The following is a 13,583-nucleotide window of genomic DNA, read 5'->3' on the forward strand; positions in this document are numbered from 1 at the left end:
AGACTCTGAGAGGACTTTAAAGCTGCCTTCCAATACCTGAAGGGATGCTACAGGAGGGCTGCAGAGGGATTTTCCCTGAGTGTGTCTAGAGTGAGACAGGAAAAAGGGGAATGGTTTGAGGCTGAAGGAGAGCAGGATTAGACTGGATCTTAGGAAAAAGTTCTTCATAATGAGGGTGGTGAGACTCTGGAATAGGCTACCTGAGGAGGTTGTGGATGCCTTCTGCCCATGGTGGTTGGAGAAGATGATTTCTCAGTTCCTTTCTAACCTGAGCCATTCTAGGACTTCAGCATTAAAAATCTGCTTTACCAGTGCTGTTACCTGGCTGTTATCTCTATGAAAATGTAGTACTTGCAGTCTGGAGAGGTCCATGGGACTATTTCAAAGCATCCAAAAAATGAAAGTGCACAGGCACCATAAATGACTTCTCATTTTAAATACCTTAAAAATTGATTGCAGGTTTCCTTTATGTGCTAGGGGTTGAACTATAAAGTTGTTTCTTAATGGAAGGGGACAAACTAAGATGCAGCAGGGAGAAGTCTGGACAAAATGTTTTCAGATGATCTTTTTATTTGCTTCCTATAAACTCAAGTCTGTAACAAGTACAATTAATATATATTTTTTTTTCTCTTCTGCCTTCACTGCTGTCATTCGTTGCCATTTTAACCATGTAGATGCTGAGAAGAGAGTTTGGGCCAATATCAATAGCAAGCTCATTATTGAAATAATATTGCTCTATCAAGTAATAAGTAGCTAGAAACTTGATGCCAGTGCCAGAGGGGACAATTCTAGCTTTGATTGCTGTATTTCTAGCTGAAATCTGAAAATCTCTGTATGAAAAATCACAGTGCCTGTGCTTGGGATGCTTTTAGATGGTTTAGATATGGAAAATGATTGCTGGTTGAATGGAGAGGGAGATTAAAGTCAGAGATAAATTTCCTTTAGATCTGAAAGGAATGGTCTTCAGAAACAAAGCTAAGCTTATTCTCGTGTGAAAATGTTTGAAGAGACAAGGTTGAAATACCAGATACCTGACACAAATGTGCAGCCCAGCACCACAAGAGCAGAAATTCCTTCTGTTGCCTCATCTATTCCTTTTCAGAGAGAATTCTAAGCATGTATGACAATAGGCTTAGAGCCATAATGATGCTATTAAGTCTTTTCCATTACACATTTTGTTCCCATTTGATTTTTTTTCCTCTCTGCTAATGACTGTGGGATGTTTTCATATTTCTTTACAAATACACTATCATTTTTTTAACCTAGGTGATACACCTTTTATTTAAAGTGCTTGGTTCTAAGTCTCTTCTAAATTTCCCCTTCCCCCATGTCTCTCTGTTGTTACCCGTGTTTGGAATACAAAGCATGAAAGCATCATCTCCCTGTTTCTCAGAGACTATTAATTGGGAGCTGGGAGCACTTGCTTGAAAGTAAATTTGCAGCAAAGCCTCTTATTTTTTTTTTCCAACACTGCTTGTATTCATCAGCCATCTGCCAGTTCCTCCAGAATTTACCAAAGCTTCTAGGAAAATCTTTGCCCTTTATGGAAACACAAGGAAAAAACAATGCTGAGAAGTTTGGAGCCAGCAAGGAACAAACTCCTCTATGGCTTCCTCAACAATAGATACAAAATAAAGTTAGAAAAGAAAATCACTGAAACAAGAGCAGAATTTAGGGAGATTTGCCAGTTGGATTAGTTGTTCCATAGCTATTTGAAATGGGAGCTCATCTGCATGTTTCTAATGAAAGGAAAAAAAACACCTTAGAGGATGAATTTTTGCCTACATCACAGCTTCACACATTGCATTGTACTGGAAGGGGCCCTTAAAGGTCATCTTTTCCAACGCCACTGCACTCAACAGAAACACCTACAACTGGATCAGGCTGCCCAGGGACACAGCAAGGCTGATGCCTCAATCCCATCCTGGGCAACTGTTTGAGTATTTCATCACTCTCATTGTGCAGAACTTCCTTTTGATGTCCAACCTAAATCTCCTCTGCTCCAACTTGAAACCATTGCCCCTCGTCCTATCACCACAGACCCTTCTAAACAGTCCCTCCTCAGCCTTCCTGTAGGTCTCTTTCAGCTATTGAAATGCAGCTCTAAGGTCTCCCTGAAGCCTTCTGTTCTGCAGGCTGAACAGTTCCAATTCTTCCAGCCTATCTTCATAGCAGAGGTACTCCAGCCCTCTGATCATCCTTGTGTCCAAGTTACTCTATTAATTTTTTTCCATGTAAATTTTATCCCTTTATTTATTTTTTTCCTAACTAACTTGTTCTTCACACCTTGAGTACTGGGTTCAGTTCTGGGGACCTTGCTACAAGATGGACATTTTGGTGCTGGAGGAAGTGTATAGAAGGGCACAACAAAGCTGGTGAAGGGTCTGGTGAATAGGTTTGCTGAAGAGCAGCTAAGAGACCTGGGGGTGTTTAATCAGGAAGTAGAGGGGAGACCTTCTCATCCTCTCCAACTCCTTTCAGGATATTGGAGCAAGGTGGGTGTTGGTCTGTTCTCCCTAGAATCAAGTGATAAGATGTGGAAATGGTATCAAGTTGCACCAGGTTTAAGTTGGATATTAGAAAAAAAAACTTCTTCCCTGGAAGGATTATGAGAGACTGCATCAGGCTGCCCAGGGAGGTGGTTGAATTCCCATCCCTGAAGGTGTTTCAGAGATGCAGAGCTGTGGTGCTGAGGGCCATGGTGTAGCCCCAGCCTTGGCAGAGTTAGAGAGCAATTGGACTAGATGATCTTAAAGGGCTCTTCCAACCAAAATACTACTATGATTCTAGGATAAATATAGTTAATTAATTTATGCCAGTTTTGGTGGCCTTTTTGCAGGTGTTTGTTTTTTTTTTTTAAAGTTCATAAAACCAGACATGTCTCCTATTTCAGCTAAAACAAATTTTACCTTCTGGTCTGCTCTGCCCATCCTCAACTGACATGCCCCTTCAATCATGTCTAATCAATGCCGTTCTTTATGAGCTGTTGTTTGCAATCTTGTAAAATAGATCCCAGGAGAGCACTTCTATCAATGCATTATCCTTCCTGGATTATCACTCCCTTCACTATTAATTCATGAGATTGATTCACACCCTTCCTCCTCGAGAAATATTAACATGTAATTAAGACACAAATCCAAATGGGGGAACATAATAAGAGGAAAGCCATCCGAGGGAAACAAAATCACGGCGGTGACATGTTCTAGAAGAGGGCTGCAGCTGAAGATTAATTGGTGAGCACTCACCCTGACAGCACATAACTCATGTGTTGCATTCACAGAGGGAATGAAAGAGCTGGAATCTGCAGGCTCTTTGTCATAAATAAAGGAGACAGCTTTTTGCAGAGCAATTCCTAAATCTTCTTACATTTAAAGCAATTCCTCATGTTGAAGATAATCTGCTGACTGCTCTGTGAAACCTGCGTAGCTCCGCTATGGTAGGGCAAATTCACACTCTCCTGGGACCTGGCTCTTCTGTCACTTACAGGGTCAATCAACAGCCCTGAATTCAGACCTGAGCACACTTCTGTTAAGGTCACACTGGTGCAGCAGCAGGAGAGCTAATGACATTCTGGATTTCTGCTTGACATTTACTGCTCAGGTCTTAGGAGATGCACAAGCACACAGGGCAAACTTTGGTCACTTTGGAATTGCAGTTTGTGTGCCTGTGTGGGTTTTCATGCTTCTTGTTCTCAGCAAAGCTTCCATTTATCATAGAATCATAGAATCAGCCAGGTTGGAAGAGACCTCCAAGCTCATCCAGTCCAACCTATCACCCATCCCTATCCAGTCAACTAGACCATGGCACTGGGTGCCTCATCCATGCTTTTCTTGAACACCTCCAGGGATGGTTCTCCCCAGCTCTAATAAAAGGGAACTCAGTGGATTTTTTCTGATACATTTTCCAGGGAACAGAATGGGTTAGAAGGGACCTTTAAGGCCACCGAGTTCCAACTGCCCTGCCATGGGTAAAGACACCTCCCACTAGTCCAGGTTGCTCAAGGCTTCATCTAACCTGGCTTTAAGCACCTCCAGAGAGGAGGAATTCACAACCTGCCTGGGCAACCTGTTCCAGTGTCTCACCACCCTCACTGCAAAGAATTTCTTCATAATAGACAATCTAAACCTCCTCTTTTCTAGCTCAAAGATATCCTATTACAAGCCCTTCTAAAAGCTCCCTCACCAGCTTCCTTGTAGGCCCCTTTAAGGTACTGGAAGGCTGCTCTAAGGATTCTCCAGAACCTTCCCTTCTCCAGGCTGAACAGCCCTGGCTCTCTCAGCCTGTCCTCATAGGGGAGGTTCTCCAGGCCTCTGACCAGCTTCATGGCCTTCTCTGAACCTTCTCCAACAGTTCCATGTCCCTCTTATGCTAAGGGCATCAGAAGTGGAGGCAGTGCTGCAGGCAGGGTCTCAGCAGAGCAGAGCAGAGGGGCAGAATCCCCTCCTTGTCCTGCCTCTCTCCCTGCTTTGGATGCAGCCCAGCACACAGCTGCCTTCTGGGATGCCAGCGACCATTGCTGGCTCGTTAAGGAGGGATTTGAATCTGGGTGAGAAGTGAATTGCAATGAGGCTGATATAAAAATGATGAAATAGTTTATTAACTACATCAAGAAAATTTCCCCAAACTGATATACAATTAGCACAGAGAGATTCTGTTATGGGCTTGGGAAAACTTTTGGTTTTTTGCAGAATGCTTACATACAGTCAGATTTAAACATTTAAATTTAAACATACAGTTACATTTAAATGATTTAAACATACAGTTACATTTAAATGATTTAAACATACAGTTACATTTAAATGATTTAAACATACAGTTACATTTAAATGATTTAAACATACAGTTACATTTAAATGATTTTAGGAAAGGTTTTAGAAAGTTGAAAGAACTGGAGAGCCTTGCAGCACAAACTGCTGCTTAATGGTTAAGCACCAACTTCCACACACTTCAGAAAAGTGAGTTAGTTTACTCACTGGTCAACTGTCTCAATATTTGTAGTCCAAAAGTAGATGTAGAAGCATAAAGGAGGAAAAATACAGTCCCAGCCAGGTGGTGGCCTTCCACGTGGTGATGATGCAGGGAGGTTTTGCTGCTTGCCTAGCTCAAATGGAGCAGGTTGTCTGAGAAGATCCACGGACACGAGGCAAATCCCCGTGGCTCTCAGGAGGTCATTGGAGCAGTCAGCCAGCTGGGCAAAGCAGGATCCAGGCTCACAGACTGGAGCAGTCCGATCGGGTGGTGTGCACAGCAAAGGAGTCGTCCCCCAGGCTGGAGCGGTGGACTGGCTGGTCCCACTGTCACAAATCTTTGCTTGGTCATCACTAGGTTGCTGTCTAGACTCAGCCAGAGTCAAATGGACTTGGGCTGGGCTGACCTGAGGCAGGCAGCTGCATCCCAGTGTGGGGCAAGCCGTTTCAGTCCTTTGGCTCAGTGCAGAAGACAGGCAGGGTCAGTGCTGGCACTTGCTGGGGGGCAAGTCCCCGTCTACATGCGGTGCATAGGCATGCAAGGCAAACAGGTAACGGACAAAACAAAGGCAGCAGCAGCCAACAAACAAGTTGGCTGGGGTTTTAAGCATTTGGAGGAGCCTCTTTGACCAGTAGCAACAGATAAAACCACCCCTAGAAGCAATCCTAAGTTATTTCACCAAAAAAGGGAGGTGCACGTGCCTAACATCCATGCCCTGTGTTTACCAAAGGCAAAGCAGGCTGCAGAACAAGGCCAAATATGGTGTCTCTGTGGTAGACTGAGAGGGCACCAAGGCTTTTGTCTGCTCTCCTGCTTCTTCCACTTGGGAAGAAGGAGGCCAAGGGGGCAAGGTGGGTATTCAGGCAGGTGTTTAGGACATGTCTTGGAGATCTATCAGAGGTATAATTTGGACCTTACACCACATAGCTCATGGGGAATTTGTCACTGAGTGACACCCCCAAGCAACCCTCCAGGCTGCTCTGGAGCCACTCCTCACCCTGTCTATATTAGTGCTTGGGATTGCCCCAGCCCAAGTTTAGGAGCTTGTACTTGGCCTTGTTGAACATCATGAGGTTGTCTTGCGTTCATCTTTCAAGCCTGAAGAAGTCTCTCTGAATGCCATCCTTTTCCTCCTGTGTATTGTCCTGGCCACACAGTTTGGTGCTATCCACAAACTCTCAGGGAGTATTTCACTGGTGTCAGGACACATGAGTTTAATCCGGCAGCCAAGGTTCTGCTGTGCAGACACATGAAGAAAAGCCATCCGAAGCTGCCTGCAGAAAAGGCTCATGAACAGCCTCTTCATGCACCCTGATTATTTCCTTTCTTTGTTTCCCTTCCAGCCAAAGTTTAGTAGGTATTTTGGGGAAGGATTCTCTCTTCCCTGAAACTTCACTGGTTAATAATGTTTGATTTTTACCCCCCAGTTAGGGGAGCTGAGTGTGAGAGCTTAGTGTCTGCATCTCTTACATTCAGTGTACTCTACAGTATGTAACAGGAACGTAACTGATCCCCTTTTCTCCTCCACTCCCCTTCTCCACTCTCAATGAAAGATTAAACTTGACTGACACCCTGCAAACCAACTTATAATGCCAGGGTGGTTATATCAAAGCCTCATCTGCACTGTCTTCTGCAAACAACAGGCACAAAGCAGCAGCAGCAGCAGCCATCTTACGGCGATGCAGGAGGCTGCTACAGAGCAGTGCAGGTGTTCAAACAGTGCAGTCATTCAAAGAAAACAAAGCAGCAAAGTCTGTGAGTGAATTGCACAGGCTGTGCAGACAACCAGTGTTTGTTACCTTGGCCATGGAGTTCAGACAACCATTTGTAACCTTGCACAGTTGTATTTGATACTGCAGAGCTCACTGCTGAAGATCAGAATCAACGATGACTTCATCCGTAACAAAATGCGCTGCTGATCTCTTTCAGGCTGCACGGATCTGGAGAGCTATTCACAGATTACATCAGGCTGGAAGGGACCCCAGAGGTCATCTTATCCAACCCTTCCTGCACTCAGCAGGGACACCTCCAACTAGAGCAGGCTGCCCAGGGTAATTGCTGTCAATAATTCAGCAATTATTAAAATACTTTAATTACAGATCCTCCTCTGACTTATTATTAGCAATAGCCAATAAAAGCCTCAGGTTTAGAGTTCTGACTTTCCAGGTGGCCTATGTGAGGCACATATTGCATGCCTGAAACACTGAATTAATAGTGAGGGCTGCATGGGAATGAATGCAGCCTGTACTCCCTCCCTCCCTCCCTTCCTCCCTTCCTTCCTTCCTTCCTTCCTTCCTTCCTTCCTTCCTGAATTCCTGAATTCCTGAATTCCTTCCTTCCTTCCTTCCTTCCTGAATTCCTTCCTGAATTCCTTCCTTTCTCTGTGAGCAGGCAGCACAGCGGTAGACACAATGCCAGTTTGGGCTGGAGATTTGTATTCCTCCTTTGATGGATTGTGTAATTATAGCAAAAATAATTAGGGCTGGCTTGCAAAAGCCTTTTTTCTGTTGGCCTCTTTTACAATCATCCTGTCTGAACTAAGAGAAAGTAAATAATGGTTAAGAGGTAATGAGAACTAATGGACCACCTTAAGCAGACTGACTGTTGATTGGGTACCACCAATTTGCAGTGTTTCTGCTTCCTTCAGGGCCCTTGAGCTCTACAGCTACCTAGCAACCATGAAATCTGCTTGGAGATATTCTCATCCAGGAAAAGCTGGGCTTGCCAGCACTGTGCTGTGCTGATGGGGCTGGCAAAGGAGCTGGAACTGCTGTGCCACAAACACCCTGGCATGCTTCAGATGTGATGCTCTGCGCTGGGCATGGATTCATAGTTTTAAAGAGTGGTTTAGGTTGGAAGGGACCTTACAGATCATTTAGTTCCAACTCCACTGCCATGGGCAGGGATACCTTCCACTAGACCTGGTTGCTCAAGGCCTCATCCAGCCTGGCCTTGAACACCTCCAAAGGAGAGGGCATCTGCAGCCTCCCTGAGCTACCTGTTCAAGTGTCTCACCAGCCTCACTGTCAAAAATGTCTTCCTATTCTCCAGTCTAAATCTGTCCTCTTCTAGCTCACAGCCATTTCCAGTCATCCTGTCACTACAAGCATTGTAAAAAGGCCCTCCTCAGTTTTCTGGTAGCCCCCTTCAGGTACTGGAAAGTTGCTCTACTATCTCCTTAAAACCTTATCTTCTCCAGGCTGAACAGCCTCAATTCTCTCTCTCTCTGTTCTCAGAGCAGAGGTGCTCCAGACCTTTGATCATCTTCATGGCTTGCTCTGGACCTACTCCAGCAGCTCCAGCTTCTTCTTGTGATGGGGACCCCTAAACTAGAGGCAGTGCTGCAGATAGGGTCTCAGCAGAGCAGAGGGGCAGAATGCCCTCCCTGTTCTGCTGATCTCCCTGTTTAGGATGCAGCCCAGCACACAGCTGCCTTCTGGGCTGCCAGTAACCATTGCTGGCTCATGGGGAGTTTGTCATCAGCTGACACCCCCATGTCACAGCTTAGGTCATGAACCCTTCCCCTTGAGAAAGTATTTCCATACTTCAACTGCAATTTGTTTCCACATCACCAAGTTGTTATGATGGGAGTAGCAGAGGGGTTGGCATCTCATACAGTTACTGTTGGGACACTATGAATATTCACATTCTGGTTTGTTAACCTGCTGGAATGGATCAATCTAGTCTTGAACAATCTAGAGTTGGACCCCAGCTTCTTCAGACTGCTTATGTTGTACCACAGAATCACCATAGCTCAGAAAGACTGGAGAAGAGAAGACTCCAGGGAACTCTCCAACACTTGAAGGGATCCTTCAGGAAGGCTGCAGCCGGACTTGTTGTGAGGGTGTCTAAAGACAGGAGAAGGGGAATGGTTTGAAGCTGAGGGAGAGCAGGGTTAGGCTGGATCTTAGGAAGAAGTTCTTCAGTACAAGGGTGGTGAGACTGTGGAATAGGCTGCCCAGGGAGGTTGTGGATGCCTCCTACCTGAGAGTGTTCAAAGCCATGTTGGATAAGGCCTTGAGCAGCTGAGTCTAGCTGAGGGGTGTCCCTGCCCATGATGGGGAGGTTGGAGTAGATGATCTCTGAGGTTGCTTCCAACTTGGGCCATTCTGCCATTCTATGAGTTACATCCTTCACTGGGTAAAAGTGGTTCTGAGGAAGCAGCAAGTTATTTCAGGGATGACAGTGTTCATAATTTCATTGTTATTTGCTGAAGTGATTTGGTAGAGGTACTGCTGTACCCTTTGTAACAGGAGTAGAATGGCTAAATCTTGTCGCACCAGTCCCCTGACTCTAGATTTAGCAGTATGTCTTGTTCCAGCCATGTAGGAAATGGTATCAAAACTGCAGTGTCCCAGCCATCTGCTGAATCCTTGTCTGTTGAAAATGTGACTAACAGCCTAACCTACCTTGTTAAACTCTTTTTACAACAGAGAAAATGGAAAATCTCACTGTAGCTCTGTTGTAAAGTTAATTTTCCCTGCAATGAACCCTCAGGATGTATTTCTCTTATGCAGGGTAAAGATTAAAATGATTTACAGATCAAGTTTGTAAGGCTTCTTCAATTTGCTCTAGTCAAAATTAATATTGATTTGTCCAATGTGACACAGGAATGTTTTAGTGTCCTTCCTAGCCCATGAACATAGCAACTTATTGTGGTTTTGGTCAGAGCGGTTATTCTGCCCCTGTGCTCAGCACTGCTCAGGCCACACCTTGAGTACTGTGTCCAGTTCTGGGCCCCTCAATTCAAGAGAGATGTTGAGATACTGGAACATGTCCAGAGAAGCGTGACAGAGCTGGTGAGAGGCCTGGAACACAGCCCTATGAGGAGAGGCTGAGGGAGCTGGGGTCATTTAGCCTGCAGAAGAGGAGGCTCAGGGCAGACCTCTTTGCTGTCTGCAGCTCCCTGAAGGGACTTTGTGGCCAGGTGGGGTTGGTCTCTTCTCCCAGGCAACCAGCAACAGAACAAGGGGACACAGTGTCAAGTTGTGCCAGGGGAGGTCTAGGCTGGATGTTAGGAGGAAGTTGTTGTCAGAGAGAGTGATTGGCATTGGAAGGGGCTGCCCAGGGAGGTGGTGGAGTCACCGTCCCTGGAAGTGTTTAAGAAAAGCCTGGCTGAGGCACTTGGTGCCATGATCTGGTTGATTGGCTAGAGCTGGGTGCTAGGTTGGCCTGGACGATCTTGGAGGTCTCTTCCAACCTGGTTGATTCTATGATTCTGTGATCTGCATCAAGGGGAGTGTGGCCAGCAGGTCAACAGAGGTGATTCTGCCCTATATGCTGCTCTGGTGAGACCCCACCTCAAATACTGCAATTTCCTGTAGCTTCTATTCAAGATAAGCAATTTTAGGTAGCCAAAACCTAAAGCCAGGTGGTGATTTCTGGGTTTCTATATACCTGCTTGCATGGAATGTGAATGGGAAGGAGAAATCCAACCTTCATTTCCCATTGAGTAGATTTGAAACCAGCATGGCAGAGATGAATTTGCTTGGCACAGTCCTACTGTTCTCCCTTTAATCTACCCTTTTGTGAAAAATGATAGCTGCTCTTTCAAGGTGTCAGTTTTCTAAGTCTTTTGGAGCTCTGTCTTAATATTAACATGTTTTGACAGAAAGAGAAGTTTAAAGTTTTTGTTCTTTATGCCAGTTGTACAAACCCAAAATAATTTCTGATAGTGAAGCTTTGATTTGCTGTGTTCAAATTCTCATTCCACTACTTGAGAACAAAACTTGTCTGGGTTTCAGAGTTCTGTCTGTGATGTAAACTGTGCTGGATGCATGGAGTATGGTAGGAATGGATCTACACACAGTGCTTGTATTGCAGAAGCTTGCCCAGGTTTGAATTTATAAAGAACTCATTCTCTGTGTAGATGAATCTAGCTTGGGTTTTCAAAATAACCAAGGTACAGCTTGACTCAAGGCAAAGCCTAATGTCCAGGTGATTGTAAGTTCTTGTGCCTTTCACAGATTGCATTAGGTTGGAAGGGACCTTTGATGGTCCTTCAGCATTCTGATCATCAGAAAGTTTTTCACGGAGACAGTAGTCAGGCACTGGAATGAGCTGCCCAGGGAGGTGGTTGAGTCACCCACCCTAGATGTGTTTAAGAGCTGTTTGGATGTGGTGCTTAGGGATATGGTTTAAGGTGAATCTTGTAGACTAGGGTGTAGGAGTGCAATGTGAGAAGGAATAATAACAAGCAGACTGAGCTTTTCAACCTTGCTTCCTGTGTGTTTCAGGATTCCTCCCACTGGGGAGAAGAGATAGTGGACATCTGGTTAATGAGAAAAGCAAGGCATGATCTATGTAAAAAGTTGGGTCATTCTTGCCTAGGTTATGCTAATGTGTAGGTGTGTGCTCTGTGCTCAAGACTGTATACATGGAGTCAGAACGAACAATAAAGGTCTCTGGTGGGATTCACATTGAATCATGTGGAGTCCACGTGGTATCCTCCACTAAACTGGTGGTGACCTGCACTGTGTTCCTGAAGGAGGCATTCCTTGGTTAACAGTAGGGTTATAGATTGGACTCAGTGATCCTGAAAGTCTTTTTCAACCTGGATGTTTCTCTGATTCTGTGATCTTGGTGGCCCTCCTCTGGCCCCACTCCAGCAGGTCCCTGTCTCTCCTGTGTTATTTGTCACACAGCTTGAGACAGTACTGCAGGTGAGGTCTCAGCAGAGCAAAGTAGATTGATGTGATAAAGGATGCATTAGGAACCATTGAAGGTATGGTGATGCTGTTTGATTTCTGTTCCACACTGTAATTTACAAGAGGGTTAATTTCCTTTAGCATTAAAGCCTGTAAATGTAAGCCCTAACTTCTCTGCCCTCCTAGAGGATGCAGTCTTTCACAGATGAATAGCTTATTTCATAGCTTGTCATTTACAGACTTATTTGCACTCTCTGCATTCTAAAATGTGACTATTAGAAGGGTGGAGCTTTTAGTAATGGAAGCTCTGTTGGAGATCTGTGATCTTTAGAAGAAAAATTAATACCTTAAGATTTGAGAGAGTCAAACATAGTTATTGGGAGTGCTGGGGTAAAAGTGGTAGGCAAGTCTTTCATGTTTCATTCAGTAGTTTTCCTAGCAGGCTCCTCTCATTCATAGAATTATAGAATGGTTTGGGTTGGAAGCTACCTTCAAGATATCTAGTTTCAACTCCTTTGCCATGGGCAGGGACACTTTCCTCTAGACCAGGTTGCTCAGGGCCTCATCCGCCCTGGCCTTGAACACCTCCAAGGAGTGGGCATCCATGATCTCCCTTTGCAACCTGTTCCAGTGTCTCACCACCCTTGCTGTCAAGATTTCTTTCTGATCTCCAGTCTAAATCTGACCTCTTGCAGCTCAAAACCACTGCCCCTTGTCCCATCGTTATTCCAGCTTTCTTGTAGTCCCTTTTCAGGTACAGAAAGGCTGCTCTAAGGTCTCCCTGAAGAGAAGGAGACCTTCTCTTCTCCATGCTACACAGCCTCAACTCTATCCTCAACCTTTCCCCAGTGGTGAGATTCTCCAGCCCTCTGATCATCTTTTTGCCCTCCTCTGAACACACTCAAGCATTTCCATGTCCTTCTTATGAGGGAGGCTGTATGGCTGGACACAATACTGCAGGTGAGGTTTGATTACATTCCCACAACAGCCACAGAACAGCTAACTGTACATTGTAGTACTCCCAAAAAAACTTGGAATTGTTTGTACTTCCCATTCCTCTCCTGAAGGCAAAGCACTGTGTGTGGGACCTTGCAGGATTACCTGATGATGAAGCTTAAATGATGAGGAAAAGACAAAACACCAACTACATTTTTGTGTACCCTCTTGTTTTCCTTGAGATCATTGTGTCTGTGCCTCAGTTTCATGCCAGGTGTGGCTAGTTTAGGAGCAGATAGACTTCAGCTGTGGCAAGCACTTGTTATTGTGGTGATTGCCCTAAGGAGCCTCATCACCTCCACCTGGAGTGAGGGCAGCAACGGTTACCAAGAAAGGTGACTCCACTTGGCCCAAGCAGGTGTTTTTTAAGTGGCTCAGGGAGGGGCTTAGGGGTTAATTAACGTGAGTTAGCTTCCAGAAGGATCAGTGTAGATGTAGCTTCTTAGTCTCTTCTGCCTGTACTCTAGTTCTGGATGCTTCTACGAAGAGCAGTGGCTGAGGTAAGCACATGGAGAGATTGCTTTGTGCTGCTGTGAGTTTTGTTGCCTGGGTTTCCAAGTGGTACCTGTTTTTGGTAGCTGTTGGTAAGTTCTTTTCGCTGTAGTTGGTTAATCCTGCTCTGAAGCTCAGCTGGAGACTGTGCAAAGAACGATCTTTTCATGTGTGTCCTGCTCCTGCTTTGTTCGTGGCTCCTGTGTGCTGATGTTGGGGGGGGGGGGGGGGGGGGGGGGGGAGGGAAGCTGTGCAGTGTGGTGTTGCTTGCTCCTCCCGTTTTGAAGGTAATTTGATAGTCTTGTGTAGTGTCTTGCTGTGGCCAGCTCCTTTTCAATTGAATGCTTCTGGTCTGTTAAGCTACTCTCTTTGGAAAACGATCTTTGTGCTTTTGATTGTCTTTTGTTGCCCTTTCTGTTACTCTGATCTATGTGGAGGGGTGGCAATGTATGTGGGCAGTATGGACTTGTGCAATAGCGT

The 13,583-nt window shown here is 45.2% G+C and overlaps 1 protein-coding gene across 39 annotated transcripts in view; it reads left to right on the top strand.

The window, feature by feature from the left end:
• Positions 1 to 13,583, top strand: part of NRXN1 (neurexin 1) — an 841,287-nt gene that overhangs the window by 162,192 nt on the left and 665,512 nt on the right. Inside the window, exon 1 of one of the 39 annotated variants that reach the window (XM_064164295.1) lies at positions 13,019 to 13,111. The exons of the other annotated variants lie outside the window; for them this stretch is intronic. The gene's annotated coding sequence lies outside the window, so the exon portion shown is untranslated. Of the gene's footprint in view, positions 1 to 13,018; positions 13,112 to 13,583 lie in introns of those variants that run through there. 39 annotated transcript variants of the gene reach the window in all.

This window comes from Pogoniulus pusillus, chromosome 25 (genome assembly GCF_015220805.1).
Source record: "Pogoniulus pusillus isolate bPogPus1 chromosome 25, bPogPus1.pri, whole genome shotgun sequence".
Classification (NCBI taxonomy): Eukaryota; Metazoa; Chordata; class Aves; order Piciformes; family Lybiidae; genus Pogoniulus; species Pogoniulus pusillus.